This window comes from Mustela nivalis (assembly GCF_964662115.1).
Source record: "Mustela nivalis genome assembly, chromosome: 4".
NCBI classification, from domain to species: Eukaryota; Metazoa; Chordata; class Mammalia; order Carnivora; family Mustelidae; genus Mustela; species Mustela nivalis.
Genome location: NC_139023.1, coordinates 18,215,802 through 18,243,393, shown reverse-complemented (window position 1 = coordinate 18,243,393; position 27,592 = coordinate 18,215,802). Strand labels below are relative to the sequence as shown.

The 27,592-nt window shown below is 35.2% G+C and overlaps 1 protein-coding gene across 35 annotated transcripts in view; it reads left to right on the top strand.

Annotated features, from left to right (window-relative positions):
- ADGRL3 (adhesion G protein-coupled receptor L3) overlaps window positions 1-27,592 on the top strand; it is an 820,407-nt gene that overhangs the window by 216,565 nt on the left and 576,250 nt on the right. Inside the window, exon 3 of one of the 35 annotated variants that reach the window (XM_082727875.1) lies at window positions 24,759-24,836. The exons of the other annotated variants lie outside the window; for them this stretch is intronic. The gene's annotated coding sequence lies outside the window, so the exon portion shown is untranslated. The remainder of the gene's footprint in view (window positions 1-24,758; window positions 24,837-27,592) is intronic. 35 annotated transcript variants of the gene reach the window in all.

Here is a 27,592-nt window from a genome sequence, read left to right as displayed (position 1 = left end):
GCTACAGTGTCTTTTGTGCTGTTTGCCTGTTGGTAGCGTGGTTTCTGAATTACCGTGCCGCCCTTTTTCTAGAGCAAGCTTTAGTTGGACTATTTTTTTGATCTATACTTGTTTGTGTTTTGAGGTGGTCCGCTTCTTGTGTTCCGAGTCTGGGTTATAGAAGTCCAAACAAGCAAGCGAACAAACAGAACACAGGGATCTCACCACCTCTTTGCTCCTTGAGTCTTGAAGTCTCTAGACTGTCTAACTTACTCTCTCCTCTCTTCATAGTGTTCTTGTGTTTGTTTTATGTATAATGTCCAGGATTTTTAGTTTCACTTAGCTAGAGAAATAGAAAAAAAAAATACATATATACCTTCTTACTCAGATCAGTGTTCTCTTTACCTTGTTTTTAACAAGGGCAATTCCAGATACCATTATGACCTCAGAAAATATCAATTTGAATATGTATACTAATATATGTAGATTCAGGATTAAGGAGAGAAAATGGGTTATTACTAATTCTTACTATTGATGAAAAATTATTAAAGTTACATGCTCCATTGGTAAGAAGTATTTATATATGAAAGCTAGATAAGTATGGAATTTTATACTTAATAGGTACTTCCGTATTACCAACCCATAACTTTGCCATTATTTTTGCATAAACTTTTACATAAACTTTACATGGTTTTAATTTTAATCTTCATTATCTCATTCCTTGTCTGAATTGACAGTATTTTCTCTTCTTTAATGATCCAGACTAATTAATTCATTTGACAAGTTAAGTCTTTAGAGTTTTCATGGCAAATGAAAACATATTCTCCCTTTATGTATTCAAGTTTAATAATGATGAGTATATTGAAGAGTGAGATATTAGCTGTGGTTTTTCTTTTTTTTTAATATGAGACTATATGTAACCTCCCTTTCCTTCTTTTACTTTATTCTTTCCCTTGTATTAGGTTTTAGTACCTTAGAATAGCAAGCCACACGGGAATCAAACATTGACAAGGTATATCCTGGATCTTACTGATTTGGGACCAATTTATGAAACTTATGCATTTCCAAATAATTTCTACATAATTGGTAGCTGTGTGTGATTTTCCTGCAGCTATTATGAATGGTTATGTCCAGAATTCCTGTTTTCAATATTAGGTTAAACCCTATTGTTGTGATTTGAATTCATCACCTCCGTGGGAAACAAGTCAGGAATTGTATCCGACGTCACTCTTCCACAGTCATGGATCATTCTGAAGGGCAAAAATCATTTAATAGTAACAGGTGCCCAGGAGCTAACTTACCTGGAAAAGGAGGAATAATAGTATAACAGAGGCTTCCACCTGCCTCTGGTTGGGCCTCATTAAAATCTGTAAAGTTACCTAAACTCTTCAGTGAAAAAATGCTTCACAAATATACGATACATTGTCCCCTGCATGTAATTTAAACAGAAACTGCCAAGGATATTCTTTCTCCTATTTGATGCATGTTCATTATTTTGAGCATTGGAGCCGATCATCAGTTTTCTTTATTGTTTTATATTTTAAGTATATACCACTCTTATTCCCATAGAAGAACTTTATGTGCTTGAATCTTTTCTCCTGTGGTAAAGAGATAAGAGTTATTTAAAGTTACATGATCCAAATGAATATTTCCAACTATTGTATTATTATGCTTGTTATTTTGCTTAATTCTTTGGTTATTGATTAACCAGTATTTTTGCAGTTATACGAAGGAAAAGACAGGAGAGGAAACAAAATATGGGCGTTACTTGTCTCTTGCAAGGACACATGGAATGAAAGTGTTTAATTTCTTACATTTTTGGCTGTTTTTTCTCTGGTTGTGATAGGAATTGATTGATATTTGTCATATATTATAAAAATAATTTTTTCACTTAGATTTTTGTAAAACACAAAATTTGGTTAAATTATGATTAAAAATTTGATAAGATTTTCCAGTTTTTGTCATCAAATTAATGATACTAACATTTTTATGTTGACAGTATCATCTCAGCTTAAATCCTCCAACCTTTTATGGCAATCCTAAGTAAAGACATTAATGACTTAATCTATATTATAGCTTTCTGGTTGTGCTAAAAATTGAAATTTACAGACCAATGTTCTAAGCTGGCTTCCAAATTGTATCTGAATGGAAAGGTTCTATATTTTTATTTACAGATATTACCTAGTTTTTTATTTGATGTTAGAAAATATTTTACGTATTTTTAATAGGAATAGTGTTGAATAAATTAAGACAAGAAACTGGGGCACCTGGATGGTGCAATTAAGCTTTCAGCTCTTGGTTTCTGCTCAAGTCTGATCTCAGGGTCCCGGGATTGAGCCCCACGTTGGGCTCTGTGCTCCACACAGAGTTGGCTTGAGTTTCTTTCTCCTTCTCCCTCTGGGCCTCCCGCCTGTTCTCTTCTCTCTGTCAAATAAATAAAGTGAATCTTTGAAAAAAATGACAAGAAACTTTAAAACTAGGTTTATTAAAACTAAACTTGTTGTACCCATTTTCCAATACATTCATATATCAAAAACATTATATTGCACATTCTAATACAAAAGTATGTGAATTATATCTCAATAAAGCTGGAGAAATTGATGTAGCACCTTTCATCGAGGACTGTCTTTCTTTTTGGAGATTACTGAGGCATTCCTCAAGAACTTACTCATAATTCACTAGAAAAAATAATGCTTTGTATTCTTCCATATCTGAAATAATGGAAGTATAATTTTTTTGAAAAGATTTGATTTATTTATTTGAGAGAGAGAGAGTAAAGGGAGAGCAAGAGAGGGGAGAGGGTTAAAGGGAGGAGCACACTTCCTGCGGAGCTGGGAACCCCATGCAGGACTCCATCCTGGGACCTTGGGGTCAGGACCTGAGCAGAAGGAAGCCACTCAAGAAACTGAGCCACCCAGGCACCCCAGTGTAATTTCTTTTTAAGTTGAGAACAGGGCTGTGCTAGAGGAAGTGGAGTTATGTCAGTCAGGAGGAAAGAGAGAATGGATATTGGGTAATCACCCAGCAGTCTCTGCCATAGTGGTTGTTGATATTCTGCAGCTGAACATGCTTGGAGCTCTGAACGTCGGAACTTCTTTTGTTTCCAAAAAGGCAGCAAATTTAGATCAAATTTTGTTTGGAGTCATCTGTGTCTGATCCTTATGGTCTTCCAGGGCTTTATTCTTCTGACAGTGTTCTTATTGACACTTTTTTTTGGGGGGGGTCTTGCTAAGTGCTTTATTCTTTGATAAAATGATACAGATTGAAAAATTCTGTGAAAGAAACACTTTGAATTAAAACAGACCATTTGAATAGAGAAACAACATTCTGTTCAGAAAATTAATAAGGCCCAATCTTTGTTTGGTTCCTTTTCCAGTAAAATGTTCTATTCATTCACATTAATATCTGTTAATGAAAGTAATATGGCTCAGTCCTTAATTTTTTTAACTGTGGTGAATAGTCCTGCTTCTGAGGACAGTTTAGACACAGATACTCAACTGGATATATAGGTAGTATATAGTAAGATTTAAAGGCACTATAATTTATAGGAGGCAAAAGTATATTAATTTAATTCAGATATTATTACATTTTAGTGACTATGAATAGAAATCCTATGTCATACATTTCAATAGTTTCCTTGATTCAAGATGTGATATTATGGCTTTCCTTGGCTTTATAATCTCAAAATTCATAGCTTAGATAATAATTATTGTGTTAAGTGTAGGTACAATTCATTTATAATATATGCTTGTAGATTTTTAGAGTCATTATGACTGTATTTACTTTTGTATTTTCAAAGAAGTAAGATATATTTAAATATTTTAAACAATATTTTCTTTGTTTTTACAACTTTAGATATGGTTTGGTGTGACTGACTACACAGTCAAAAACTTTAAGGACCACATTTCTATTCTCTTCATTTTTTTCTTCCATGATATCTTTTATATTAGGGAGCTTTACTATATGAATGTGCATTAGATTTACTAACTATTACTCTTAAAACATTTTGGCTTCCCTAAATAACATTGGTTAGTATTTCTTCATAGATATTTCTATCATGGTAAATCCTAGAATAATGAAATATTTCCACGGGACAAAAGTTTAGCAATTAGTTCAGAGTCTCATTTTTATGGAAAACAAAACAAAAGCAAAGATTAATCTTATCCAAGGTCAATAAAGCCCCTTATTTGGTAAGGTGGATTAGAACTTCATTCTTTAAATCTTTCCTTTTTTTAATTGCCGTCTCAAAGAAATTCGCACACCAGATAGAAGTCCCACTCTAGTTATTTTAGAATGCTATTGGAAGACCTATATTCAAGTTTTAGCTTTATCTCTTAAGTACTGAATAACCTGGGGCAAAATACTTGTCTGTTATCAGTTTTCTGTAAAACTGGCAAATGCCGTGGAACTAACAAATTAACACAATTGCTGTGAGGATCAAATGAAATGCATGTGAAAAACACTGAAGTGTAGTAATAGTATCAACAAGAAGAATCATTATATTTCTATGGCACTTTATTAATGCTCTAGTGCCTTCCTCATTTGACCTGCTTATTTTTCCTGTATTGGATACAGAGAACTCATGAAAAATATTTCTCTACGTCATGATGCTGAATACAAGTAGGAAAATTTACCTTACGATTTCAGCATTATTTAATTTATGACTTTATTAACTTAACAAATTGATTAAAATTAATTTATACAGATATTATTATCTGCAGTATCAAATAACTAAATATTAGGACCTTTAGTAAAGTCATTTGATGCTAGATAGTTTCATAAATATGTTTGATACTCGTGAGTCAGAGTACCTTCATGGTACTGACTTTAATGTCTATTTTCCAGAAAATAAAAACATAATTTTTTGCTGAGGTCAGTATCTCTTGTATATTCGTGGTTAAATACCATTCACAGTTTTATAATTAGATGTGAATTTTTTTCAAATCATCATTACTTCTTTCCATCATCTTTCTTGGTCTTCAAATATCTATTTATCTTTCAAGGTCCCAATGAGGTACTACCACGTTTGAGAATCTTTTCCTGACTTATCTTTTAATTTGTGTCACTCTTTAAACATTTTAATTCCAGTGTATTTAACTTACAGTGTTAACTTACAATGTTATAACAGTTTCAGGTGTTTAATGTAGTGATACACCAGTACCATATAGTACTCAGTGCTCGTCAAGATAAATGAACTCTTAATGCCCTTCACCTATTTCACACATCCCTTAATTTATATAGCTTTGATAACTTGTACAAGGATATACTAGAAAATCTTCAAAATGTCTTCCTTAAAACATTTTAGATATTTGGATTTTTCTAAATAAAATTTTTTTTTAAAGTTCTAGTTTATTTCATTCTTCATCATGTATTTGCAGCAAAGATTGTGACAGACATATGTCATTACTATGCTTATCAATACATACTAACATATTCCCAAACATATCATGTTTATGCATAAACACAGATGAGACAAAATGGAAGTATTATGTAGCATCTTATTTTTATATTTGGTTATAATGTATACTAAGGTTTCCAAGATACTTTCTGTAAACTTAAAAAAAAAAGAAAACAGAATTAGTCCAAGTTATTTTTAGGTGACATATGCAAATAAATACTTGATGCCAACTTAAATGCTTTAGAATATCTAATTCATTGTTATTGTTAAGGTGTGGTGGGGATATCCTGATGTCTTATTAATTAATAGCAATCTGTCAACACACTTTTCACTTGCATAAAATTTTGGTAATGTGATATTCATGAATTGTTTTAGGAGTTTCTATATTCTTGATATATGAATTATGCATAAAAATGTGTGTATATATATATATGTATATACCTAAGAACAGATAAATAGAAATTATAAGTTGCTGTATTAGTTTGCCCATAAAAAGTAAGTTTAGCAGATAACAGAAAAACTAACACTTTTCAGATATTTTAAGAAAAATATAGGTGAAACAGATTAATTTTAGCCTTAATATTATGAAGAGATATTTCTAAGGGGACTACATTTTATGAGTTTTGTCATTAATTTTGGTGTGAGGGGTTAAAACTTTTTCAAATTGAAAGCTGGTTGGAGTTTTGAGATAACGCAACATATAGCTTTGTCTGAGTTGGTTACTCCCTAAATTTTACAATTTTACTTATTTGGCTTACATAGTATTTCTGTGCATTGAGTGTTCTATTGGAGTTGAGAAGCAAAAACCAGAAAGCAATGAACTTTTCAGTCAAGAAACAGAATTGCTAAATTCTTTTGGGTAGAGAGAGAAGAATTGGGGATGAGACTCGGAATAGCAAGGGCAAAGTGGGGGGTCATGAACGTTCATGACATTTCAGGGAATGCGAATCCAGTTTGGAGAAGATTAGTGAGAAATTATCTGGAAGATAGATTGAGGTTGAATTTTGGGAGTTACTGAATGCTGTACTAATGTGAAGTTATAGGAGACCTGTTAAAAGTATAGGGAGAGACCATTTCAAATAGGCCTGTCCGGCATTGGTGTGGAAGATAAGAGCCAAATGAATTCACAAGAACTTTTAACTTGAGGAATGATAGAAATAAAAGGAAGGGGATGGCATTAAGGGGTATTTTGGAATTGGTTTAAAAGTATTCATGTGATTAGGTGAGGGTGAAGAATGTAGTAGAAGGAGGTCTCCAACATTATAACAGAATTTATAACATGGCTGACTGGAAGACTAGTGATACAATTTTAATAGACTGAACTCACAGGGGATGTAAGAGTTGGGGTTACTAGGAAAGGGCAATTAATTGTTGTAGGATGTTTCAGTTTTCCTGAAAATCTTGGTTGTGTTTGTTGTTCCTGATGCAGTTGATAATGCATTGTTTAGGATCTTAGAAGCAACGCCAAGGTTAATTTGAGATAAGAGTTGGGCATAATATGTATACAGTAGCCATAAGCCAAAAATGGATTGTAGAGTAAGAACATGTTTAAAAATGGGACTCTGATGAACACTTCCCTTTAAAGATGTAATAGAGGATGAGGTGTCAGTGAAGGAAGCTGAGAAGAATTAATATTAAATAGGGATTTAGAAGGGGTTGCAGGGGGCTTAGTGGGTTAAAGCCTCTGCCTTCGGCTCAAGTCGTGATCCCAGGGTCTTGGGATCGAGCCCCGCATTGGGCGCTCTGCTCGGTGGGGAGCCTGCTTCCTCCTCTCTCCCTGCCTACTTGCGGTCTCTGTCTGTCAAATAAATAAATAAAATCTTAAAAACAAACAACAAAAAAGAAGTGGACGTGGAAGGGGAGGACAATGGTGCAGGAAGATAGTACTCAAGAGAATTTTAAGAGAAACAACAAGGGCACCTGGGTGACTCAGTCAGTTAAGCAGCCAACTCTTGATTTTTACTCAGGTCAAGATTTTGGGATCCTGGGTTGGAGCCCTGGATCAGGCTCCATCCTAACGAGGAGTCTGCTTCAGGCTTCTCTCTCTCCCACTGCCCCTCCCTCTCACCCTGCTTTCTCTCTCTCAAATAAATAAGTAAATCTTTAAGAAAAATAAAGGGGGGGACATTAATGCCATTAGTTATAGAAGTTAGATCTGAAAAGGCATGGCTCTATGAACATGTGGTTCCTATTTGCATATTGAGATGTGGTAAGATACAACATATTGGGTAGGAATTTATTTGGGAGCATAGGAAATAAAGGGAATTGGACCTTGACAATTTTAAATTGAGACTTAGCAAGGAAATTGTGTTGCCCATGAGGTACTTCTAGTAAATGGCGGTGTAAAGACACATCTGTATCTAAAGAAACACAATCCTAATTTTTGTTTTCCATTGTGTCATGTTGTCTCTCCAAAAAAAAGGAAGTATGGGTAGAAAACAAACCGAAAAGTTCAAGGGGAAGATGAATGAAGCATACATTAGGTAAACTGGTGGGGAGAGAAGGCCTTGGGGACTGTAATGGTAATCATTATGTGGGTTTGTGTATCATCTATCTTTTAGTATATTCCCAGATAATTTTATAATAAATGTAATGTAGGTGGATTTTATCCTCACCACTACTATTTGAAGTTGGGAAAAGTGATTTTGGAGTTTCGTTAGCTTATTGCTTTTATTTTTAAACATAAGAGGTAGCTCTGTAAATTCTCATGCACATGCTTATAAAAGGCCAATAAATGGTTAAAAACAGCTACTATTTTGTAGGCAGTATAATTTGAGAAATTAGGGCAAGAACCTTGCCTAAGTATTGGATAGTCAGAGACTCAAGTTATCATAATTTATAGTTCAGAAATATGAATTGGAAATATTCATTTAAATTAGGAAGATACACTTGGAAATGAAGTAATTTTTTTAAGGTAATTTCCTTGGTGAGTGTTTTACTGATCACTTGAATTTATTTACCACACAGACGTCAAAATAAAATAGGTATTTATGGGTCAGTTTTTAATTAGAAATAATGGCTTGTAGAGCTGAAGTGATGAATCATTTTATCCATATATTGGCTTAAGTGGCTTTAGTGAAAGATGATCCCATCGACAGCTTTGGAGTATCCTAACTGAACGCTTTGTCTTTTGAAACACAACAAAATCTGTCTGTCATTTCAGTTTATATTCAAAAGCTATCTCAGCAGTGAGATAGAAAGATAATCAAAATATTAACTTATCTTTGGAAACAGGTAATTTTGCCTTTCATCATGACTGAAGCATTTTATAAATTAATAGAAAAATAAGTTATATGGCTACATATTTCTAAATGTAAATGGGATTGGAAGGTACTCAACCAACCTTTTCAGATTTATGAGCGTGAGTGCAATTGTCTTGTTGATGAGATGGCTTCACAGGTATGAAGGATATGTCATTCAGAAGGACACATTGATTCGGGTTAGTTCTTTTCTGTTTGTTTGCATTTAATTATGTCCTAAAAGGATTGGTACAGAGAATAAAATATACATGAACTAGCACTTCTGATTTATAAAAGTATACCAATGACATTTCAATTTAGAGTACAACCTCTGTAGGGAGACCAAGACTTTGTACATGCAACTTGCATTAACAATATTGAATTCAAATGAAAATTTATTCCTATTTCTCAATCTTTTAGCCAAGTTATTTTATTCCTACTGAAATGTACATTTTAACATTGCTTGTATTTAAAACCCGCAGTCCATAAAACTGAGATATGAAAATAAGTACAGCTTGAGAAATTTATATACTTAATTTCGTTCTTTGTTCATTCCTTATAAAGGTGGTATTTCTCAGTGTCCCTTAGATAATACAGAATTAAGAGATTGTACCTAACACTAACTCACTTTGCATATTAAGATTTTTCTTGTGAATGCTCTCCATATCTGATATCTTGGGATCAGAACGTATTTCACTGAGGATTTTGATCCTAAGGATAGCAGAGCTTTAGGGACAACATTAAAACCAGGAGCTCAGGAAAGCCTCTGGTGCTGTTAAAATAATAATGAGTCTTAAACAGTTGTTTTAAAGTCAGTGTCTTTCGTGTTCAAATAATCATTGATTGCTCGTATCCATTCTCTTCCCATAAGTACTGGCCTTTTCCCAAAGTTGGAGATGTCTGTGTAAGATAAACTGGCCCTCTAATTTTAAATTTCTTATCATTGTAATCATTATCATTATTAGTGATGACTAGTAACCAAAGAAAAGAGGTGGATTGGGATGTAGCCTCTGTATAGTTTTTGTCCATTTAATTTTAAACAGTCTTTCTTGGTGAGGAATTTGAGGTAAATTGTTTGGACCGTGAAATAGGGTCTTTAAGGTGCTTTAAACAATCCCTCTATGAAACAAGACCAAGAGACCTGAGGGCCATCTGGCATCAGCATCTGTGCCCCTTCCCCACACTGGCTGCTCTCACTGGATAGTAGGTGCCCCTTCCTTTGTTAGGGGAAGTGATTGTCTCTTTAGAGACCAAACACTCAGCAGAAGATGGCCTACTGAGATAGAGGACAGCTGTTTCTCATGAGTGCTTTGTCTTAGCTAACTGGACCGGTTTGCTACCAGTTCTAACAAGTTCCATCGACATCAGACTGTTCTTAAGTTTTGTGGATTACACAGAGAGCAAGCCTAAATATCAACAGAATGAGCTGGAATACGAAAGATTCCTGTTGTAAAATCGTCATATCAAAAATGATTGGAATTGGGCACCTGGGTGGCTCAGGGGGTTAAGCCTCTGCCTTCGGCTCAGGTTACGATCCCTGGGTCCGGGAATTGAGCCCCGCATCGGGCTCTCTGCTCATCAGGGAGCCTGCTTGCTCCTCTCTCTGCCTGCCTCTCTGCCTACTTGTGATCTCTGTCTGTCAAATAAATAAATAAAAATCTTAAAAAAAATGATTGGAATAAAACAAAAGCAAGAAAATCTGAAAAGACAGAGTAATATTAAATCTTCCTCAGGCCGGAAGGCATTTGAAGTTACAATATTGATGTCAGACTAAGTTCTTGATACTGGATTATTTCAAGATATAATTGAAATTGTGCTGCCACATTTATGATTCTGTATCATACATTTTTATTCATCATAATTCTAAAGACAAAAACTTTGACTCTTTTAAGTCATTATTTCATACTAACTTGGTTGTGACTGTTTTGCCATGAAATATTTCTTCTGTGCTCATTCATTTTTAATGGATTTCATATCTACTGTGCAAATAAGAATATAAGGGAGGCTTTAACTTTTAAAAGGCAAGAGAAACCTGATAAGTAATAAGTAGGTTGGACTCTTCTTAATCCTAAATTAGTGTTGCAAGTGTCTCATTAATTATGATACTTTTCTTACTTGGTGTTTTTGTTGTTTCTGGTATAAGCATACAGTTACTAATTCCTTAAAGTTCAGCATAAGGATACACTATAAGCAGTAGTCTTATAAGGTCTATTTTAACATTTAGAAGTAGAAGTTCTCAAGAAAATTGTGGAACAGAGAAGTGAAATGATTATTTTTCTGCATTCTAATGACTCCTATATTTCATCGATACGGCTAGTCAGCGTCTCATGTGTATTTGTATCATTTTGATCTGGGCTTGTTATTTACAAAGACCGTGTTAAGTGTATTATTACTCCCCTTCCTGTTGTCAGCCCACAATAGATTTCTCATCACTTAGGAGGAATTTAATAAACCTTTGTTAAATATATCAATATATACACATTGTATAAGATGTTTCAATATTGTATTAGGTGGTGAAATGTTTACAGAGGCATGCATGGCTTTTGATAATTTGTAGTTTCATGATTGTGCGCATTTTTTAATTACTCTATCAAGCCACCTCTTCTCTCGATGTTGCAAAGTATGATGGTATTTTCCAGTCTCATCTTCCTTAAGTCTCAGTAGTATTCAAAATACTGAATTCTCCTCCTTTTTTTAAATGTAATGAACCAAACTATATCTCTTATATTTGTTTTTCAGTTGAAGGCAAAGCCATGTCATTTCCTCCTTTACCTGTTAGTAAATACTGAGCTCACTCTTTGGATTTTCTGTCCTACTTCACCTCTTAACATTCTTGTTCTGTAAATACTGACTTTATGCGACTAACTCACAAATTCACGGACTTCTCTTCATAGCCCCAGACTCCTATATCCAGCTGCCTACTTGATGTCTAAACTTGGATATCTATCTCCTAGGCTTCTCAAAGTTAATATTTTAAAAAAGAATTTTTAAAATCTGTCTCTGCCCTCCATTGCTGTTCTGTTTACCAGACTGCCATATATCATTAAATAAGGCTTTCATCATGACACCAACTTTTGAATTATTCTTGATATCTCTGTCTTCCCTCAGAAGCTACTCCTTCATCAGGTCCTATTAATCATAACCCCTCCCCCCAAATATGTCTCCGCTGGATCCCATGTTCATTTTATTCCTAAGTACCATTGACTTTGTACGTGCCACCTAGTTTTCTGATTCAGTCACCTTACTAGAACGTCAGCTTCTTAAGGGCAGGGATTAGATAAGTTTGGATTCTTGTCATTTTTCAAGTGATAGATCAGTATCTGGCTCACAGTAGGTAACAGAAGATATTTGCGAAATGAAGGGGTTGATTGGAGTGTCCTGAAGGAGATTCTTCTATAATCACTGATAAACGATACCTTGATAATGATGTCGGCTACAGCAAAATTTCAAAGATTTGCTGGCAAATCCTGTACTGATTGACCCTAAGATTATTTGTGGTAAATTCAAATGACATTTTTTATTAAAATCTTTCTGGAACTTTGACACTATGATAAGTTCTGACAGAATGAGTCTGTACTTAAATCAAAGCAGTGTTGCAAGTGCAATGTGTATATATTTCTTTAATTCCAAATATATGTTATCCAACTATGAAATTACGTGTATTCTAATAGTAATAAAATGAAATGGCATTTTGATTTTAATCCTTTGTTTCTGAAGTCAGAATAGATAATAAACACATATAGCATAGTTTTTTCGTATAAACTGTCAATGAAATCTTAATGATTATCCTGAATCCTTCTATTTAAAACTGTTTTCAAATTTGGGATGTAATAATTTCAAATCAAAAAGAGTACTTTTTACTACTGCATTTAATGAATATTTAGCTTCTTAATCATTGAGTAAGTTCAAAATTAACTAAAGTTCTTCAGCTATGCCAGCTTCAGAGTTTTTGGTTAGAGCTGATTTTATTTATTTATTTATTTATTTATTTATTTATAATGTGGAACAAATCCAGGTCTTTTTTTTTTTTTTAAAGATTTTATTTATTTAACAGAGAGAGAGATCACAAGTAGGCAGAGAGGCAGGCAGGGAGAGAGAGGAGGAGGCAGGCTCCGTGCTGAGCGGAGAGCCTGATATGGGACTCGATCCCAGGATCCTGAGATCATGACCTGAGCCGAAGGCAGCGGCTTAACCCACTGAGCCACCCAGGTGCCTGGTTAGAGCTGATTTTAAAACATTCAGCTTGGTTTAACTGATAAAAATTGTAAAAACTGAGACTTATAAAAGAGATACATATCATCACAATAATTTTTGAAACCAAACGGGCTTTGCAAATATTTTCAAATATTAATGAATTATAATTTACTTTTTAAAAAAAATATTTTATTTGTTTATTTGACAGAGAGCTAGAGAGAGAGCACAAGTAAGCAGAGTGGCAGGGAGAGGGGGAGAGAGAGAAGCAGGCTCTCTGCTGAGCAGGGAGCCCAATGCGGGGATCAATCCCAGGACCCTGGAATCATGACCCAAGGCCAAGGCAGCCGTTTAACCAAATGAGCCACCCGGGCGCCCCAATTATAATTCACTTTTATAAGACTGATTCATATGATAGTATGACCACTGAGCTTTAAAAATATCAGTTTGTTTCTATGAGATCGTTTTCAAACATTAAACTGTAGAACATAGAATTCATAACTCCATTTATTATAGGTGATGTTGAAGTAAAAAAGTGAACAACATTTTTATTTTTAGTTGTTTTAAAAATTGTTTCATTGTTTTTATTTTTATCTTTTATTTCATTTTCATTTTTAATTTTTAAGAAGATTTTATTTATTTATTTGACAGAGATCGCAATTAGGCAAAGAGGCAAGCAGAGAGAGAGGAAGGGAAGCAGGCTCCCTGCTGAGCAGAGAGCCCGATGTGGGGTTCTGTCCCAGGAGCCTGGGATCATGATCTGAGCCAAAGGCATTGGTTTTAACCCACTGAGCCACCCAGGTGCCCTGTTTAATTGTTTTTAAAGTTGTTTTATTTACTTGAGAGAGAGAGAGAGAGAGCATACGCAAGCAGGGGGAGGTGCAGAGGGAAAGAATCTCAAGCAGACTGATTGTGGAGGCTGACAATACAGGGTTTGATCCCATGACCCTGAGATTACAACCTGAGTCAAAATCAAGAGTCTGAGGCTCAACCAACTGAGAGCCACCTGGGTACCGCTAACCCACATTTTTGAATGTCAGAACCATTTTGCTTTGCTATATATCTTGAAAATATTTTATCAGCAATACTATAGTTATATGGGATTATTATCATATTTTGGTTTATTTTTAGGATTTGACCATTTAAATTTGATATCCTTTGTACAAATAGAACTATTGTTTTCTTATGGAGGTTATAGTCCATAAAATTAATATTGAATCTTTGACTTTGTCATTTATTTAGTTTTCTTTCATGATTGAAGTATTTCTCATCATTTCAGAAGGAGTTCAGGCTCACTAATAAGAAGGAAAGATAATACTAAATATAGAGAGTAAAAAGTAGAGGTCCCATTATAATCCTCTGCTTAAATTTCAACTCCAACATTTATGAATTCTTTGTAGATATCTTAAATTTTCCACACTGGTATATTTCTTGATGAATGTATATGTGCCCATTTTCAATGTGAAAATAGATAGGTTGGTTCAGGTTTCTACATATAGACTGGACAAGTTATTTTGTCGTATTCTATTGTTTGTATACTGTCCCATTCTAAAGTATGTACTAATTTAATTCCTTCTGACTATCTCCTCTGATCAATGTATAATCCACAATGTTTATCTCTCACCTGGACAGCTGTTTTAGTCTCTTGTCCGGTCTTCCACTGCCTCTGTTGTCCCCTGAGAGCCCATTCTCTATGAAATAGCCTGTGAAATAGTCCCAAAGGTAAAACAAATCTAATCACTTCCGTTCTTGGAGCTTTTGAATTAGAAATAGCTAGTTGGGGGGAATAAGAAGAATAGCTAGTTATTTTGGGCCATCCAAATTAATGTTATCACTGGGATATGAATCTTCATTGTGTCAGTTTTATTTATTAGTAGTCACTTTTATACTAGTCATCATTACAAAATCTTAAAGATCTCAAGATAGTAACTTATTTTTTTTAAAGATTTTATTTATTTATTTGACAGACAGAGATCACAAGTAGGCAGAGAGGCAGGCAGAGAGAGCCCCGCTGAGCAGAGAGCTCTATGCGGGGCTCGATCCCTGGACCCTGAGATCATGACCTGAGCTGAAGGCAGAGGCTTTATCCCACTGAGCCACCCAGGCGCCCCAAGATAGTAACTTCTAATATTAGACTTTGTCAGATAGTTCTAAGAATATTTCAAGATTCATATTAAAATCCTTAGGATCACTGGGCCATTTAATATTCCTGTCCATGCTTACCCAGCCAAGAGCATTGCCTGTGTATTACAGATTTCCCTTTGCAGGCTATTCTTATGTCTAAACTGTTGTCTTACATGTCTGTCAGCAGTTTGTATGTTGCAAAATGTTAAGAGTCTATTCTTGGGTCATTTATTTTTTAAAGAGGTTGTAAAACATTGTTGCTTCTATAGAATATAGGAAATATTTTTGTTAGATCAAAAAAATTCAACCTTAGGCAAGATCAGATGGGAGATAAGTTCAAGAAGTATTTGAAAATATTCTCATTTGCATTTATGATATTCTCATATTAAAAAATACACTTTGTGTCAGTTTACACATGGATAGGGATTACACCAGCTTCATAGTATTTGTTCTTTATGAGTGCCTCAATTTTTTTTAAAGATTTTATTTAGATTTATTAAGATTTTTTTAAGATTTTATTTAGAAGCAGGCTCCCAGCTGAGCAGGGAGCCTGATGCAGGGCTTGATCCCACGACCTGGGATCATGACCTGAGCCAAAGGCAGACACTTAACTGACTGAGCCACCCAGGCATCCCCAAGTGCCTCAGTTTTATTAAGGACAAGATAACTGAGTGTTGTGTACATATATGTTTTATGTGTGCGTTTGTTCATGTGCATTTGCTTTTCTGGTAATAAATATGTAAACTTATATTCCAAGGTTTTCCATATATATTGATGAATATACATACTGTTTTAATAATTGCATGTTGGTGGTAAGTCAGGGGAGAGAGCTGTGGTTATTTTTATAGAAACTTACAATATATACAGTCTATCAGTTTGAGACAAAATGAGAGAATGTCTCATTTTATGATCATTTTCATCCTTTCTAGTCCTAGTGTTTTTTCTTATCTCTACTAATCACCTTCCTTCTGTCTCTATTCTTGAGTGATTTTTAATCTTGCTTTTCTTAAAATACAAAAACAATTTTATATATTCTAGCATATTTAAAAATATGTAGAAAAGATGAATTAGTTCCTAATACAAGATATATGTAAATTAAGAAAAGAAAATACATAAATTTGAAGCTTGCATAATATATAAATACTTTTTTATAAATTTGGTATTTATTTTAAAAACTAAATTAGTCTTTACATGTTTAGAGACCTTGGGTACTCTGAATAACTCCATTAATATGAAAGGACAGAAAGAATTAATTTCATTTTGCCGTGTGATCAAGAGTCAGAGATGATGGGTACTGCGTTCATTTTATGATTTCGAAAGTGAGTTGTTCAAGTATAGTGTAATACTCTTGTCAGTATGGGTTAGTAGATGTTCTTTAGCTTCTTGGTCTTAGCAGCTTTAGAATTTGTTTGTTCGGAGAATTAAAGGTGACACTCTAAATCATTTTTTGCTTCTCTTTAAAGTATTTCCAAATTTTATTTATGGAATAAAAGTTTATAGACATGGAATGTGATCAGCAGCCCACCCTAAATGGGCCACGATGTATCCAAGATCACGTCTCATACGGATAAACCTGTTCTGTGTTTGTTTGCTTATGCAGTCCATGAACCCGTTAGTGATGTCGCTCTGTTTCCTGTTATTCATACTTGCGATGCACATCTAGCTGGGCAGTGTCTTCTTTCAGTGAGCACTTAGTTCAGCTGATCATGGTTGATCTGGCTAGAGTGACTTATAGATAGTTATGAGAAAATGTACTAAGTTCCTTAAAACTTCCTAAGTACATACTTATAAAATAGTGCGTACAAGGGATATTGCTGAATATATAGGAGAACAATGAACTCTCCCGGTGTTCACAAAGAATCAAGTTGTAGGGGATGATGGGACCTGGGTTTGGTGGCTGTTCATTCCTGGTAGAGAGAATATGTTCAAAGACCCAGTGGTGTGAAACAGTATCATGTTCCCCAAAGTTAGAATATATAAATAGAGTTTCCCTGTAACTGTTGAGGTCATTTTTTTTTTTTTTTTTGAAAACTCTAGTGGTAAGATTTATAGATGAGAAAATTAATACCTTCTATGAAATACAGGTTGGATCCATAGCCATTGTCCATCTATAGAGATTGTTAGTACAAAAAGTATTTAAATATGTAATACTTGGCACTGAGGAGAGAGATGTAGGCTGGAGACAGGAATTGATTAGCATATATAGATAATAGGAAAAAAAATGTATGATTCTTGAAATTTCCTATTTCACCCATCCTCTTAAGCCCCTTCCTGTTCATTTCTTTTAAACCTATAAATATCTGAAGATCACAAGTAATACTGGACCAAATGATTTTGATAGGAATGTAAAAATCAAAAACCAGATGGTTTTATAAAAATACTGTTACATATAAATACAGAAACATCATGGTAGAGGTAAAGAAAGTAATGGCTAGTACATCACTGATCCCAAACTAAAATTTCGGTACGTTATAATTAATATTTTCCCAAGGATCTGAAAAGGTGAGTATACTCTCATATAAAACATGCAACATAATGAATGTTTTAAAAAATGGGACAAGTTAAAAGTGTGAAGACATCATCAAAAGTATCCATTGTCTCTTTGTGATTGCTTCGTTTACTCAATAGTAGTCTTTAATATAGCAAAGTGTTATTGGCAATAAAGTCATAAGTATTTTCCTATTGCTGGTAATGCATTTGACAACTCCTTTTTCCTGGACTCTAACCTACTCTTCTCATCAGACATGTTGTCTTATCTGTTTTATATGTGTGCTTTCCTATTGCCACTGCTATTTGAGCTTCTGTTAAAGCTATTACCTTCTAATTCTTGTAAATTTTCTCTTCCACTTTAAAAAAAAAATAATTTCATTTATTTACTTGTCTGAGAGAGAAAAGAGAGAGTGCCCAAGCAGGGGCAGCAGCGGGCTCTCCACCAAGCAAGGATCCTGATGCAGGGCTCGATCCCAGGGTCCTGGGATCATGACTTGAGCCAAAGGCAGATGCTTAAGTGACTGAGACACCCAGGTGTCCTTCTCTTTGACTTTTAAACTGCGGACTGCCTGGGATTCCTTCATCCTCCTCCCTCCCTTGCCAGCCCTTGCCCTCACTCAGGGTCCCCCTAGTATCCCACTCTTCTCCGCTGGATGTTAAGGACACTTTTCTTGGAATTTCTGTGACATGCATTTATATACGGAATTGTTAACATTGTTAGCAGATTTCCAAGATTGACTTCTTAGGCCTTTGTAACTTGTCTTCCCTAGCTACCTGGAAAACTCCACAGGGTCTGGCAAAAATATTTTGTACTTCTGAAAAGTCCTTATACCCAACATCGTGTTAGCCATTGTCTTTCTGCAGGCATCTTTTGATGGAATGATAAGGCTAATATGCTCCCAGTGAGGTGATAAATATGAATATGACAGAGTGGAAAGAAGTTATGAATATTTTAATATCCCTTTTAGAAATTTGCATGCTAAAATGCATATAAAAATATAAAACTGTCTGTAGGTATTGGAATCACTCTGTCACTTTCACATTAATCTATTTAATTTCCTTCATAGTAGTAAGTAGGATTAGAAAGGAGTCTATTATCTGTCTGTCTATCTATCTCTCTATTATGTTCATTTTTGTCTATTTGATACGTAGGCTAGGCTCCATAGAGTCCTTTGTCTTCACAACTATGTCCTCAGCATAGTACCGGGAACATATTAAATATTAGTTGAACTAATTAACTAAGCAAAAACATGGAATGTTAATACCCCAAGATGTGGTTAAATAGAGTTAGTAACTCTCAGTCACTGGATTTTAAATCAAAGGAATGATATTGAGCTAAAAATTACATCGCAAAATCAAACTGCTTGTGAAAAATTTGTAATATTCTGTTCAATTAAAATTTTCTGACCTGGACTGCATCTGTGATAAGGAAGTTTCTCTGTAAATCTGACAGATATGTTTGAACTCTGAGGTCACTATACTTAGAAATTATTGAAAGAGTAAAATAGTCCTTAGGAGCTTGAGAGATTGTTTGATAGGAGCAATGATGTATTCTTAGCTTCCACTTCTGTCAAGGTCTAGTTTCAAGTAACGTTTGAGAATGACCCTTATAAATCAGAGGTGACATTTTTCTTCCTAAGGAAACAGATATAAATAAATTGGATGATTTTTTATTTTAAACAGCTTTCTTATTTATCGTGAAAAAAAAATGACCCTTAGAAGTATAAATTTCAGAAAATTATTCTGCCTTTACCGTTTCTCCTACACTCATCCTTTACCCTTGACCCCTTTCTTATTTTGTCACCTCTTCGACCCTTGTATAACATACGTGGATACACACACACACGTATTTAACATGTCTGTCTGTCATATGCAGTAAAATTATTGTCCTTTCAGCTGTTCCCATCCATGATGTATCTGTCCTTTACTTTTTTCAATATAAAGTCTATGGTTCTTGAACTTAGATTTTTTTTTTTTATAATTCATTTGCATACAATACCCAGTGCTCATTACTTTCAATGCCCTCCTAATGCTTATCACCCAATTACCCCATCCCCCCACCTAACTCTCCTCCAGCAACCCTCAGTTTGTTTCCTAGAGTTGAGTCTCTTATGATTTGCCTCTCTCTCTGGTTTTGTCTTATTTTTTTTCTTTCCCTTCCCTTATGTTCCTTTGTTTTGCTTCTTCAATTCCACATGTGAGTGAAATCCTGGTATTTGACAGACTTATTTTGCTTAGTATAATACCTTCTAGTTCCATCTATGTTGTTGTAAATGTTAGGGTTTCATTTTTGATGGCTGAGTAATATTCCACGTGTATCTCTTCTTTATCCATTCATGTGTTTTTGGGCATTTGGGCTTTTTCCATATTGGCTGTTGTGGACACTGCTGCTGTAAACATTGGGGTGCATGTTTCCGTTCCAATCACTATGTTTGTATCCTTTGTATAAATACCTAGTAGTACAGTTGTTGGGTTTTAAGGTAGCTCTATTTTTAACTTTTTGAGGAACCTCCATACTGTTTTCCAGGGTGGCTACACTAGTTTACCTTACCACCAGCAGTGCAAGAGGGTTCTCTTTTCTCCATATTCTCGCCAATACTTGCTGTTTTCTTTTTACAGATTATTCTTATTCTTAAATTATTATCTATGATCGCATTCTTTTCTTCTGACTTCCATTCTGTATCTCCAAATGCCGGATCAATGTCTCTGCCTAATAATACCTAGAAATTTCACTGTCTTCCCACCAATATTTACCTCCTATTCTTTTTAGTTAATATTCTCATTATCCTCCTAAAATATCTGGATTTACAACATTCCTTTTATCCCTATTCTCTCTTTTAATTGTTATCTACAAACAGGAGGCACATGATGTTGATTTTTATCCTGTTTCCTGGTTTCCTTCATTTTTCTATGTCTAAAGTATCCATCAGATACATAAATTTCTTTTATATAGCATTACTATTCAGCATATTCTAAAGGCTGCAAATAGCCCTACAAATTATTCTTACATGTTACTGCTGAATAATATTTCTGAAATTATTATAAAGATTCTTTTTATACTCTAACAGTCTTCATTGCCTACACATTTTACAAAAAGAATTAGAGGGCGCACTTGCCATCTTGGCATTCACTGTCACCATAATTGCGTACCAACAAGTATCGGTTACATCCAGAAATCTCCTTCACAAATCATAAACTTAAATCAGCTAGACAACTTTTCATTACTTTTTAATATGTCCAAGTCCTTGCTCATGGTTCTTTTCTCTCCCTCGAACGTCCTATCCTCTCTACCAGTCTTTGTAACTGCCTTTCTGAATTCAACCTGTCCCTCATTCGGTTTAGATAGCTTTTGCCTGTAAAAAATAATCTCTTCCATGAATGAATGGACCATACTTGATTCAGCTTTTTCTTTCCCGTTATAGATGTTCAATAAATCCTTACTGAATTGAACAAGCTTCATCTAAATTCGAATCTTGGCTACTAAGTTATAATCTTAAAGCTCCTACTTCACATGAAGTACTGTATTTGCTGGAATCATAGTGATGCTGATTCTTTTTTTTTTTTTAAGATTTTATTTATTTATTTGACAGAGAGAGAGATCACAAATAGGAAGAGAGACAGACAGAGAGAGAGATGAGGAGAAGCAGGCTCCCTGCTGAGCAGAGAGCCCCATACGGGACTCGATCCCAGGCCCCTGGGATCATGACCCAAGCCGAAGGTAGAGGCTCAACCTACTGAGCCACCCAGGTGCCCCAGTGATGCTGATTCTGATTCTACTGGTTGAATATGCTTTTTCTATAGTTACCACTTTTGGCTAGATAGTATAGTTCAAGCTGTTGTTTGTAATACTCTTGTTTAAAAATTGAGAAGATTTTTATGTTACCCATTGAAAATTATGACTAACAGGTTCAAGTAAGGGTATAATTTGAATTCTAGGGATCATATAGCTGTCTTCATTAAAACTACAAATACTTTATTTTATTCCTTATCAAATATTACTCAATTCAGGAAAACATGTTAATTCAATTATTTTGAGTTGGAGACAATATTTGGAGCATTAGTATGTATATTATATTGCATGCCTGAGAGATAAATAAGGCCCCTGGTTGTACTTAAGGCCCCTGGTTGAACCCCAGGCATTAACAAGCAAAAATAATTTGATGGGAACTATAACATTAGTTCCAATTCAACATTTGGGAAATAGGAGAGTTGGTTATTTGCATGGGCAAGTTACAGCTGAGTGGAATCTTAAAGCATAAATCTGGGTTTAGGGAATATATTACAAGTAAAGGGCAGAGTCTTAGATGATTTTTGGAGAAATGACTCTGTGTTGTGCTAGGGAAAGAGTGGGTGGAGGCTGGAGTATCAGATGCTTGGGAGAAAATGATGAGAGGTCAGGCTTAAAAGTAGTCTGGAATAGGTAAAAGAGCGATTTAAGCAGAGAGATGACACGATCGTATTTATGGCACTGTAAATCTTAGAATGGAGAGGCAGAACTGGCAGTGAAATCATTGAGGAACTATATTCAGTAACCTAGGAGAGAATATCATGCTTGGAGTCAGGGAGGGAATTATAATGGAAGGAGGCATGTGTCAGAAGGACAAGAAAATCATACTTAATCAAATGTGGGTTTAAAGGTAAGAGTGACGTAGATGTTTGTCTCAAACACTGGTGGCTGATAATGCTAATAAAGAAAGCAGGGTATGGGGCTCCTGGGTGGCACAGACAGTTAGGGGGCTGATTCTTGGTTTTGGCTCAGGTCTTGATCCTTAGGGTCATAAGATTGAGCCCCATGCCGGGCTCCATGCTGAACTCAAGACCTGGTCTCCCCCTGCCCCACCCCTTGTCTAAAACAAATAAGTAAATAAATCTTTATTTTTACTTTTATTTTTTATGTTTTATTTTCATTTTTTGTTGTCGTTTTAAAGATTTTGTTTATTTATTTGACGCAGAGAGACAGCACAAGTAGGGGGAGCAACAGAGGGAGAGGGAGAAGTAGGCTCTCCACTGAGCAGGGAGTCCGATGTGGGATTTAATCCCAGGACCCTGAGATCATGACGTGGGCTGAAGGCAGATGCTTAATGACCCAGCCACCCAAGTGCCCCATAAATAAATCCTTAAAAAATGAAGAAAGCAGGGGCGCCTGGGTGGCTCCGTGGGTTAAAGCCTCTGCCTTCGGCTCAGGTCATGATCCCAGGGTCCTGGGATCGAGCCCCGCATCAGGCTCTCTGCTGAGCAGGGAGCCTGCTCCCTCCTCTCTCTCTCTGCCTGCCTCTCTGCCGACTTGTGATCTGTCAAATAAATAAATAAAATCTTAAATAAATAAATAAATAAATAATGAAGAAAGCAGGAGAATTTGGGAGAGGAAACAAGCATAATAAATTGTTCTTGAGTATTATTAAATTCTTAGGCTTATATCTAGGTTCCTTGAAGTCAAAACACAATTATGCATCTTGATACTTTATACTTAACGAACACAACATAACCATCTATTTCAGCTCTCCAATCCCAAGCACAGAAAGTTTTTGTTTGTTTGTGACTTTAATTTCTAGAAAAAGAGGAACTGTAGAAGATTCTTGTTCAAGACACTCACTGGTGTGGGACACTTTTTTATTTGAATTCATTTTTGTCCTAAATTATGTTTCACATAATGTGTCTTGAAAAGATAAAATGGACTGACTGCATAGGATTTTTAAAAAGAAGTTCAAAGACTGAGATACAAAACCATTTTGTTCTAACGCTAGTGTACTGGTTCTGACCCTTTTCTTGCCAAAGTCACCCAGTGTTGTATCCATGAAGTCCTATGGCTTCCTCAACTAAAGGCCACTTCGTCTTTGTTTTTTGCAACACACTCTGTTTACCAGAAAATGAAGTAATTTTCCAAATCCCATGGCAGTATACATAGCTACATTCTTTATAAATGCTCTATTTTTAAATGTTAAATGAGGATTTACAGGAACTCATGCTCTAAACAATATTTCAGTACTTGTTTTTTAATCTTATTAAAATGTAATGGATTTGTTTCTTTCAAAGCGAGTGGAGCCCTGTCACTTTATTATTAACAAAGACATTATTTATTATCATTGCTCATTTTTAATGTTTATTATCTAAGAAACCCTTACGAATGTCCAAATAAAGTTAGTATATAAAATAGCCAACATTCAATTTCTTTTTATGTTTCACTAAATCTGAAGATATTACTTGATCATATGTTACATACATTTGTGATCATGGTTGTCCTTTCCTCTAGACCAGTGGTGTGGGAGTAATATACAAATTTATAACAAATTTGACTATCTATATTCTTTTTTTTTTTTTTTAAGATTTTATTTGTTTATTTGACAGACAGAGATCACAAGTAGGCAGAGAGGCAGGCAGAGAGAAAGAGGGGAGGAAGCAGGCTCCCTGCTGAGCAGAGAGCCCGATGTGAGGCTCGATCTCAGGACCCGGGGATCATGACCTGAGCTGAAGGCAGAGGCTTTAACCCATTGAGCCACCCAGGCGCCCCTCTTTATATTCTCTTTATTCCTCCTATACTCTCTCTATGTCTCACTGAAAAATCATATATCGGTTTTTCAGTCGAAGAACAGGATGGAGGGGGCGCCTGGGTGGCTCAGTGGGTTAAAGCCTCTGCCTTCAGCTCAGGTCATGGTCTCAGGGTCCTGGGATCAAGCCCAGCATTGGGCTCTCTGCTCAAGCAGGGCACCTGCTTCCTCCTCTCTCTCTCTCTCTCTGCCTGCCTCTCTGCCCACTTGTGATCTCTGTCTGTCTAATAAATAAATAAAAATCTTAAAAAAAAAAAAAAAAGAACAGGATGGAGATAAACCATAATTAACTTCAAATATCAGAACTTTTTATTGTTATTTAATGAGAGTGATGGTGGGTTCAGGGACAAATTTCTCTGTAAGTTATATGAGATTTATAGGAAAATCTCATTAATTTACTAACACAGGATTTTAGATGGTTTCATTATCTGTGGTTATCACTTTAAATATACTGCAAATCTATTTGATTCTGATGCCTGAATCAGCGTGTGCTATTAGATGAAAATGACAGGAATTCTTACTATGTAGTATCAGCAAAGACCAAATTTGCTGACATCAAAAAGCAGTCCTTGTTCACAATATCAAATCAGTTCTTATGCATTTAATATCAAAACATTTAGCATGCAATGTCATCCAATTTATGAGGGTATATTTGTACTGTTCCTTACTTGATGTATTAGTTTAATGTGATTAATTCCTTCAGATGAGCAGCTTTTAGAAATAATGGAGCTTTGTCTATGGTCATAGGCCTTTGATACTATCCTCTAAGGCTGTCACTTCTTGAATTTCTAGCTTTGTCTCCTTGTTCAGACTCTTGGATTGGCCAGTTGTACCTCTTCTAACCCCAGCAGACACCAGATTCGATGAACGGTATTTATCTCGTTACGTGGACCCAGCCTCTGACCTGGGTTCTCTTCGCTTCAACCTGCATTTTGTTCACACACTCCAGTTTGCATGTGCCTGGATCTTTGATGTTTATCTCTTCCCTAATCTTCTAGTAAATTCTAGAGAGGTCGTTCTTGGCACTAGATCTTACTTTCTGGGGATTCTTGCATTCTTTTTATCATTTTCTTTTATCATTTGATCTTATAATAAATATATATCCTTTTGTGTCTCTATTTCTCAATTTACTCAACCTGCACCTTGTTTTTTGTAATCCATTATCCACTTTCAGCCAACCCCAGTGTGACCTGTATTGTCATAGTCTAAATATGGTGGTTATAAGCTAGTCATGAACCAGGTCTTATCATTTTCTTTCCTTTGTAGCCCCTGGATTCTTACAATAAATATTTTTGATTAGGTTTCTTGAACCTGAGAGAGAAGATTGAGAACTGACAAATTTCAAAACATGATACTTCCATGTGGGATTTCCTTTCATGTTTTAGGTTCTGCATCTGGGAAGGAAACCTAGGCCCTGCCCCCCCCCCCCCCCCCCCCACGCTTGATGCCGGCACAGCAGCCCGTAGGCAGAGGTGTATTCTGTATGTCCTGTCTAGGATAGTTGAAAGAAATATAGATGAGCACATTGAAAGTCGGGGAAGATTCATTGCCTATATAGGCAGGGGCAATCTTGTTTTTGCTAAATCCCCAGAATTTCGCTCAGGGACGTGCATGGAGCTGCTCTATGTTTCGGTTGAAATCAGTAATGGTGTGCTGATAAAATCTTCCCCTGCTTCTTTCTCAGTTGTAAACAGCTAGGTGTGGATTTAACTTCTTGTAAGCCTAGGCTAGAAGAACAACAACAAGAAAATGTATTTGCTAGCAAAGTATTTGCTATTTCAAGACTGAAATAACTATTGAGGAGAAGTAGAACAATGATGAGAAATAAAATATTTGGTGAAATAATTCTAAGTAGACAACTGGTAACTGTGAGCTTGTAAGGGAAATTTAGGGGAAGTTATTTTACCCCCTGATGTGCCTCAATTCCTGTCCTTGTTTGTGGAATGAAGACATTAAGAGTACTTCATAGATTCTTGTGATGTTCCAATGACAAATGTATCTAGAGTGCTTGGTGCACTTCTCAGCATAGGAATCATTTGGTCAGTGTTGCACATTACATCCTGTGGATTTTAAGGAATTAGGCTGAAATTTGATTCAAATATATATCATTAGCTGTCTTAAAGGATAGAAATGGCAGTGGAGGTTTTATGTAGGGATGTTGAAATTGGGCAGTACCTCTCTTTTGCTAATTGCTGAGCGTAGTTGGGGTTTATGAGCTAACTGATCACATAATAAATTGAAGTATTCACTTTGTCACTTAGGTTTTTTTTTTTTCAATTGGAGTTAGATTTTTAGCTCATCTTGATAAATATGTAGTAATAAATCTTAATAAATCACTTTGAGAATTTGGGGTGATATTGTTTGAGTATTTCAGTACAGAAAATAATGTACATTTATATATACATTAGGGAAAAAATAATCTGCTTTAAGTCTTTGAAGTTTTGACTACAGGCATGTACAATCTGTAGAGTATAGAGTTTGCTAAGAATGATGAAGTATGGATGGATATGTTGCCTCTACTTTCCCTAAAATGAAACAGAAAATAAAGATTTGAAAGTTTATGGAATAATATTATTTTTAAAAAAGATTTTATTTATTTATATGACAGAGAGAGAGAGAGCACAAGCAGGGGGAGCAGCAGAGGGAGAGGGAGAAGCAGACTCTGCTCTGCTGAGCAGGAAGCATGATGCAGGGCTTGATCCCAGGACTCTGGCATCATGACCTGTGCTAAAGGCAGATGCTTAACTGACTGAGCCACCTAAGGACCCTTAGAATAATATTACTTTTGAGCTTTTCTCTTTTTCTCTACTGGTGTTCTATTTGATTTTTCTCATAATAGTGTAATTTCAAAACTTATAAACAAAGTATTTAATCACATGATATTTTTGGACATTTTCATGTGCATTGCTTCCTAATATTTGCAAGGTTGTCATATACAGATGTAAAGGTTGTTTACTGTACAAGTCAAGGAGACAATGAAACCTGAAATCTAGACTCTGCTTTCACTTCCCAAGGCATGTACTCTAATATGGGGATGAATGTTCATGGATAGGGAGTCTTTTTTGAATAAATTTGCATAAAGTTAACCTATGGGCTAATAGTAGCCCTAAATATCTGGGTCTGACAATCATCTAGTGTAAAAGTGACAATAAGCATTAGATAATATAAGTGAATTCTCTATCACAGTTGTATTATGTCCTAGAGTTATTCAGTGGTAGTTACAATTATTCTACAGAAACACTTTTACAAAAGAGTACTGCCCACCCTCACACCATCTTTTAATTATTCAGAACAAACTCTTCCTATACATTTCATTATTTTCTTTTTATTAAACAAATAAAGATGGACTGTGCAATTTTAATCATGACAAGAATTCACTGTTGTGACTTTAACCTAGAGTTGAAGGCTAAGATCACACATTTCTCTGTATTGCTTTAGATTAATAAGATAGTCACACAAATAATGATAAAGCTCTGGGTAGAGTGTTAAAAGAAAAAGATTTTAAGGGGTTAATGAGTGCTACTGTATTTGTTAGAAAATAGAAATAATTAATATATGGTTGCTTTATATATAACGAAATGAAAGTAGAGGCGACAAAATATATAACAAAATGAATTTAGTTAAAT